The 7,831-nt window shown below is 54.5% G+C and overlaps 1 protein-coding gene across 3 annotated transcripts in view; it reads left to right on the top strand.

Moving 5' to 3' along the window:
- The window catches only part of MARCHF2 (membrane associated ring-CH-type finger 2), a 79,142-nt gene that overhangs the window by 56,722 nt on the left and 14,589 nt on the right, over positions 1 to 7,831 (top strand). Inside the window, exon 1 of one of the 3 annotated variants that reach the window (XM_081936422.1) lies at positions 798 to 991. The exons of 1 other annotated variant lie outside the window; for it this stretch is intronic. The gene's annotated coding sequence lies outside the window, so the exon portion shown is untranslated. Of the gene's footprint in view, positions 1 to 797; positions 992 to 1,043; positions 1,203 to 7,831 lie in introns of those variants that run through there. One more of the 3 variants, XM_081936423.1, reaches the window with a different exon arrangement.

The raw sequence follows: 7,831 nt of genomic DNA, 5'->3' as shown, positions 1-7,831 counted from the left end.
TTGGCAAGATGGCACCTAGGCCGCCTTTGTATGCCCTTTACAACATCCCGTGGTCATATGTTTGTTTTACAACCGCTTCGTTGAAAACGGGACATTTCTGGTTTTCGGCCAAACCAGAACGCCCAGGCAAACTATTGTCTTGCTGAACGGTGGTGGGGGTTCACTTCACGACCGCCGTAAAAGAGGTCAATAAATCGAGTCAGTCGTGTGACCAGCCCACTTTGCCACCATCACAACAAAGGGGCAGGCTCCACTGTGGTCATAACTCAAGGACTAACTGGCTTTCATGGAGACCGCTGCCCGGTGCGAGTGACATTCACAGCGAGCTGCAGGAATGAGAGTTTTACAGGGAAGCAATAGGTAGAGGGAGGGCTTCCTGCTTGGGCAGGGGGGATGGACTAGATGACCTAAAAGGTCCCTTCCAACTCTGTTAAGCCCGCTTTGCGATTCAGGGTTGCATTTCTCCAGTTCTGCAGCTTTAAGAGGTCTGGACTTCAACTCCCAGAATTCCCCAGCAAGCCCCGGAGAAACCAATGACAAAGGGGCGTGGCTTCCTTCGTCCCTCTCCCGCCAGTGGCGGAAAAGCCGACCCGGAGTGGGGGGGGTAAGAAAACAACACAGGCCGTTAGAGCACGCGCAGCCCAGGACGGGGAGAAGCGCGCATGCGCGAGCTTCCCCTCTTTTCTCCCTCTCGTTTCAGGGGCGGGCGCTTCTTCGCCCCGGACGCCGCGGATTGGCTCGTTCCCTACGCTGTAGGAGGCGATTGGCTGCTCGCGCGGGGGGGAGGCGGAGAGAAAAGGGGCGGGGTCCGGCTTTCCCCCCGTCAGGTGCGCAAGGAGACGCGGCTGACAGAAGCGGTGGAAGGAGGCGGCCGGCGAGAGGCCTCCCTCCCGCGGCTCTTCTCCAGCGCCGGCCGGAGAAGATGGGCCGCCGGGCACGGCCGCGGCGCTGAGCAGAAGGCCGGGGCGGCGGCGGAAGGGGCGGGGCGCAGGTGAGGAGGGGCGGGGCGAGGGAGGCTTGAGTGACAGGAGCAGCAGGAAGCGACTAGGAAGGTTTCGAGGCCGGAGGGGGGGGAGGGGGAGCCCATGGAGGCCTGGCGGGCTTGGGGGGGCGGCCCGCCCGGGGACGACACGGCGGCACCGCGGAAGGCCCGGCTCCTGCGGCGGAGGGGCCCGGAAGGAAAGTCTTCCTGCCGGCCTGGGGTGAGCAGGCAGCCCGGTCCTCGGGTGTGAAGAGGGAAGGGAGGTCTGAGATGGGGAGGGGGCGCCTCGGCCCGTCCGCCTCCGATGGGCTCATGCAGGTAGAGTCGGGGGTGCGGGGGTGGAGAGAGGGGGAAGCCTGTTCCCGATTTACTTGCAGCCCTGGAGTTTCCTCGTGGCCTCCTTTCCCTGGACTCCATTTCCCCTAGGGAGGTTTCTGGGACCCCCCTCCCCCTTTCTGGGCTGATTTCAGACACAGGAAGGGCAATTTGGGGGAGGGGAGAAGGGGGGTAGAGAAACTCCTCTGCCTTAGTCCTCCCCCAATTGGTCCTCCTCGACTTACGACCCCAACGGAGCCCGAAATGTATCTTGCCAAAGGAGACGTTGGTGAAGGGAGTTTTGTCCCCATCCCCACGGTCGTTAAGTGAATCACCGCAGTTAAGTTAGTGACTTGGTGATTGAAGTGACAGCGAAAGGCCCGGCGTAGAGGAGCCTGGAAGGAAAGTCTCCCTGCCAGCCTGGGTGAGCAGACAGCCCCGCCCTCGGAGGGGAGCTCTGAAATGGGTCTTGGTCTTTCCGCTTCCGGTGGGCTTGGGGTGGATCCTTGGAGCCCGCTCAGCGGTAGAGTGGTGCGGCTGGGGGAATCCTCTTCCCCACCTACCTGCAGCCCTGGAGTTTCCTGGTGGTCTCCTTTCCCTGGACTCCGTTTCCCCGAGGGAGCTTCCTGCCCCCCCCCCTCTCCCTGGGATGATTTCAGGCATGGGAAGGCCAATCTTGTGGGGGACAGTTAGGGGGAGGGGGGCTATACTTTGTAGGTTGGTGGGGGGAGAAACCCATGCCTCAGTCCCCTCGCAATTGCCCCTGCAGGCAGTCTCCGACTTATGACTGCAACTGAGCTGGGAGTTCATCTTGGTAAAAGAGACGTTGGAGTTTTGCCCTATTGTACAACCTTCCTTGCCTACCGTCATTAAGTGAATCACTGCAGTTAACATAGTGACTTGGTGTTTAAGTGACCGGAGGCAGAGGAGCCCAGAAGGAAGGCTGCTGTCACTGCCTCCGCTCTGGGCTGAGCTGGCAGCCTGCCATTTGGGCTGTTTCTGAGACTGGGAAGGGTCCTTCCACTTCCGATGGGCTCGGGTGCTGGGGCTGGGGGAGCCCTCTTCCTGATCTATTTGTAGCTCTGGAGTTTCCTGGTGGTCTCCTTTCCCTGGACTCAATTGAGGGAGGTTCCTGGTACCCTCCCCATTCTGGACTGATTTCAGGCAAAAGACGGCCATTTTGGGGGGGGAGGGGAGGAAGCCCCCCTACCTGGGTCTCCTCCCAATTGCACCTAAAGGTACTTTTCAACTTACGACCACAACGCAGCCCAAAGGAGACGTTGGCTATGGAAGTTTGGCCCATCGTGTGAACTTTCTTGCCCACCGTCATTAAGGGAATCACCTGTTTGGTTAGTGACACGCTGGTGAATCTGGCTTCCCCTGTTGAATGGGCTCGCCAAGGGGGATCGCATGACATGCCCACCCCTCCGGGACATTGTGACCGTCATAAATACGGAACCAATTGCACCTGAACTTTCATGATGTGACTGTAAGGCACGCTGCAACGGTCGTAAGTTTGAGAAATGGCCATAAGTCACACACACCCCAGGGACGTTGTAACTTTGGACGGTAACTAAATAAACTGTCTTATGTTGAGGGGTGGGGGTGGTGTCATGGGGGGGTCCTGGAGGATGGGCAAGGGTGCTTTCCCTGCTGTGGCTTATGGAACAGGCATTCCCTTGAGAGACGGTGGCTCAACCTTACTGGCTTTCAGGAAGGCAGTGAAGATCTGGTCCTGGGCTCAGGTGATTGATGGCACGGGGTGATTGGCAGGTGGCGGTAACATTGGCGATGGCTGTAAGTCAGGGTTGTAGAACCTTGGCAACTTTAAGACGCCTGGAGACTTCAACTCCCAGAATTCCCTGCGATGGCTGGGGAGTCCTGGGAGTTGAAATCCACAGCTCTTAAAAGTTGCCAAGGTTGGAAATCCTCTTTGAAAAGGCTTCAATCCCAGCCGTCCGCCTTCTCCTCCCTCCGGTCGATGTGGAATTAAAAGAGAAAGAAAAGAGAGGAGCCCCATTGGATGGGATTGGCTCCAGAGGCCTCTTCCCACAAGCGGACCACAATTACGACAACCTCTCTCTTTGGCCCTCGGGAAGTTACACAGGTCTTGTTTCCTGCTGCATACAGACACGCATGCACGCACGCACACACACTGCACATGTGTTGTGCTCAGTAGAAAAACTTTGGAAGCGCATAAAGAGAGTTTGACGCCTCATTTGGCCTTTAAAACAGCATGGACTTCAGCTCCCAGAATCCCTCAGGAGGCAAGCTGGCTGGGGAATTCTGGGAGTTCCTCCACTCACTTTAAAGATGCCACGGGTGCAAGACACGGATAGAGCCCCTGTTCCAAGAGGGGGGAGGGCTCAGGGGCGTCAAGAAAACCCACAAAACCAGCTCCAGGTAGTCCTCAGAATAACAACAGTTCATTTAGTGACCGTTTGAAGTTACACTGGTGCTGAAAAAAGTGACTGACAGCCGTTTTTCGCACTTGAGGGCCATTGTAGCATCCCTCTGATCGGAACTGCTTGGCCACAGACTCATGTTTATGACGGTTGCAGTGCCCTGGGGTCACCTTCTGACAGGCAAAGTCCGCGGGGAAGCTGGATTCGCTTAACAACCATGTTCACTTAACAACCACAGCGATCCACTTTAACGGTGGCAAGAAAAGTTGTAAAATGGGGCAGAACTCACTTAACAGGTGTCTCGCTTAGCAGCAGAAACGTAACCATTTAAGTGTGGCAAGTTCTAGTCCTGCCTTGGGCACACAGCCAGCCCTTGGCCTGGTTGCTTCCTCTCATCCCTGGGATGGAGGCAAAAAACCAAATTTTGAATTTTGAAAGGCCGTTGTTAAGACACCACACTGACTCAAAGGCACCTCTCTCTCTCTCTCTCTCTCTCACACACACACACACAGAGAGTTCAACTTTGCTTCTCTGGCGAAGCACGCACCTTTTCTCTCCTTTCTGCTTTTTCTTTGAAGATCTTTCGCTTCTCATCCAAGAAGCTTCTTCAGCTCTTGCTGGATGATGGCGAATTCTTCAGCCAGAGTGGAGGAAGCTTCTTGGATGAGAAGTGAAACGTCTTCTTGGGAAAAAACAAAACAAAACACCTTTGGCTGAGAATCTCCATAGACAATTACCTGAAGTCTTAGGATTTGAGGGCCTCGTGAGCAACCTTGGGAGGTCGGCGTTCACACATTTCCCATTCCGGTGTAGGGTCTTCTGCTTGGAGGGGCGGGCGATTAGATGACCTACAAGGTCCCTTCCGACTGTTGGAAGAAAACGTCCTTCTGGGTTCAGCTCCAAGTGGGGGGAAAAAGACCCTGGAAACACAGAGGCTGCTTGGAAAGAGGGTTTAATGGTGGACAGGATCACGTGGCTTGAGATCCTGAACGGAAAAGGGGGATCAGAGGCTTCCAGATGTTGGGTGGAGAAGAAAACAGAGACAGAGATGCCGAAAGTCCCTGGTTTTATCCCCTCTCTGGCCTTTGATCTTGAGCTTGTCTTCTGATTGGTTGTCAGACTCCCGGGGGCCCATGTGGGGGCAACTCTCTAGGCTGTGGTTTGAGTCCATGTCTGGTTGAGCCTTGCTTCTTCCCAGGTGCCCCGGGGTGAGATGGGTCAAGGGCTAATCCCATCATGCCTTAACCCCATCACCCTGGAGCTGAAGGGGGGATCTTTGTTATGTAGAATAGACTGACCCAGGCCTTTTAATCACCCATTAACAAAGGTGGGGGCTATGAAGAGCGAGTCTTCTTCCTGCCTAAAAACACGTTTCTCCGTTTCCGATCCAGGGAAATATAATATTCTGCCTCTTTCAATATTTCCCAGGAGATTTCATGTTTCTAGGAGAGAGGGGTGTGTGTGCTAACTTCCTCCATGACTCCCTTATTCTGCTAAATCTCCGCTTGCTCCATGTGGGGGCTTAATTCTTCTTTGATTGGTGCTTGGGCTGCTTCCTTTCACCCTTAAACAGGGAGACCTGGAATCCATAGGCAGGTCCTTTGCCCTCTGAGCAAAAGCAAAGGGGATTTCAATTCAGCAGTTTGAGCCTCTCTGACTGTCAGCCAGAAGCAAATGTCTTCCACCTGGTGCTGGGAAGCTTTTCACACGGCGGCTGGTTCCTTTTGTCCCTCGGATGGTTCTGCCTTGGGGCTACTGTGGAAGCCAGAGCGGGTTGCTCTCACCACTCCCATGCCAGGAACCGGTGCCCACCTGTGGAACCTGTGGCTGTGCAGAGTCACCCAGAGGGTCAATCGGTCAATCTGTTCTGACCCAGCTCCCCAAGCACAACAAACCCTCGGAAGTTGAAGCCATGATTCCTTGATTCGGAGCGCCAGAAGCCCCGGCAAAAGGTTCCTCTCTCACCGCAGGCTAACAAGGCCGTCCGGCTGGAAGATGAATGGTGGTCTGCCCCATCTATTCACATCCGCCCCCTGCCTTTGATCCCCAGAGCTCGGGTGGGGCCTCTCCAGCAGCAGTGGCTCTTCAGTCCCAAGGACCGTCCCATAGATTTCCACTGCTCTCCTCTCCTCTGCCTTCTGTGCGTCAGGCACTGGGCCCAGCTGTTCCTCCTCTTCCTCATCAGCCACCTCCAGACCTGGGAACTGTTGACTCTCCATCTGAGGGCTGATGGACGGCCCAGGCTCCACCCTCCCACCCACCCCCCCTCTCTCAGACAGCTCCATTCCCTCCCACCCTCGGAGCTCTCAGGCTGCCCTGATGCTGACCCTGACTCCCACCCACCCTCCTCCTCCTCCTCTGATACAGCTGCTGGAGGGGCTGGTGGCTGACAGGCCACAATACAATCAGAATAGAGCTAGAAGGGGTGTTAAAGGTCTTCTAGACCAACCCCCTGCTCAAGCAGGAGTCCCTACCATTTGAGACAGCTAGTTTCCAGTCTCTTGTTAAAATCTCCAGTGATGAAGCACCAACAACTTCTGAAGGCAGGAGGATTAATTGTTTGCCATCCCAAAATTGTCTGTATTTCCAGGTTCGATCACCCTCTGCTTTCAACAGCCAGAATTCCCTAGCCAGTAGGCTTTAAGAGAGGCAGACTTAGAATCCTAGAGCTGGAAGGGACCTAGGAGGTCTTCTAGTCCAACCCCCTGCCCAAGCAGGAGGCCCTGGCCTATACCATCTCAGACCAGTGACTGTCCAGTCTCTTCTTTAAAAACCTCCAGTGATGAAGCACCCACAACTTCTGGTGGCAAGCAGTTCCACTGGTTCATTGTCTTCACAGTTAGGAAGTTTCTCCTTAATTCCAGGTTGCTTCTCTCCTTGATTAGTTTCCACCCATTGCTTCTTGTTCTGCCCTCAGGTGCCTTGGAGAATAGTTTGGCTCCCTCTTCTTTGGGGCAGCCCCTGAGATATTGAAACGGCTGCTATCGTGTCTCCCCTGGTCCTTCTCTTCATTAAACAAGACCTACCCAGTTCTTGCAACCGTTCATTGTATGTTTTAGCCTCCAGTCCCCTCATCATCTTGGTTGCTCTTCTCTGCTCCTTTTCTAGAGTCTCAACCTCTTTTTATATCATGCTGACGAGAACTGGGTGCAGGACTCCAGGTGTGAATAACAGAGTTGGGAGGGACCTTGGAGGTCCTCTAGTCCAACCCCCTGCTCAGGCAGGAGACCAAACGGTTGTCCAGTCTCTTCTTAAAAGCCTCCGGTGATGGAGCATCCAGAAATTCTGGTGGCAAGCAGTTCCATAATTTTTCTCACTCTCAGGAAATTTCTCCTTAATTCCAGTTTGCTTCTCTCCTGTATGAGTTTCTATCCATTGTTCCTTGCCTGGCCTTCAGCTGCTTTGGAAAAATAAGTTGACAACCCCCCCCCCCTCTTCTTTGGGGCAGCAGCCCCTCAAATGCTGGAGTCCTGTTCTCACCCCCCCCATCTTTTCTCTAGACTGGCCAAACCCATTTCCTGCACCCGTTCTTCCTACGCCCTCTGAACCTTTCTCCCTCTTAGGCCTTCCTGACCGTCCCAGGTGCGATGGGACCATTGGTCTCCATCCGCTGCTGCAGCCAGCAGGGCCAAAGGTCAGCGGCGATGGGGGTTTCCTGCACCAGAGCAGGAAGAGATACAGGTCCAGAGCCCCCCCCCCCGAGGGAATCAAGCCTCCTTTCAAGTGGTCAAGTTGCAGGCTCATTTTGAAAAATATCAGCGCTCCACTCGACCGTCTACTTTGACTCACGCGTCTTTTTTTGGGAAAACGAGAGGGAAATTTCCCCCACGTTCCTCTCCGAGAGACTCCTTTCCAAAGTTACAAAACATTTGGTCTGTTTTCGGGAAGACTGAAGCCTGATTCCTGGCTTACTGAGGCATCGTTGTTGGTAGGTAGCATCTATTTCCAGAAAGCTCCAGGGAATCCCTTCCGGGGGGTTTTAAAGACACAACTTTGAACTTGTCGAAGGCAATTTTCCACCCCGGCTTGCCTCTTTTGTATTTTACAAGTCCCCTTGGCTGGAATCTCTGGTGGCTGCCAGAATTGCAGGATAGATGTTGTGGGTCTTTTAAAAAACTCACAAAAACCC

Source organism: Natrix helvetica (genome assembly GCF_964273705.1).
Source record: "Natrix helvetica genome assembly, chromosome: 1".
In the NCBI taxonomy this organism is placed as follows: Eukaryota; Metazoa; Chordata; class Lepidosauria; order Squamata; family Natricidae; genus Natrix; species Natrix helvetica.
The sequence above is the reverse complement of the archived record's forward strand: the minus strand, read 5'-3'. Positions and strand labels throughout refer to the sequence as shown.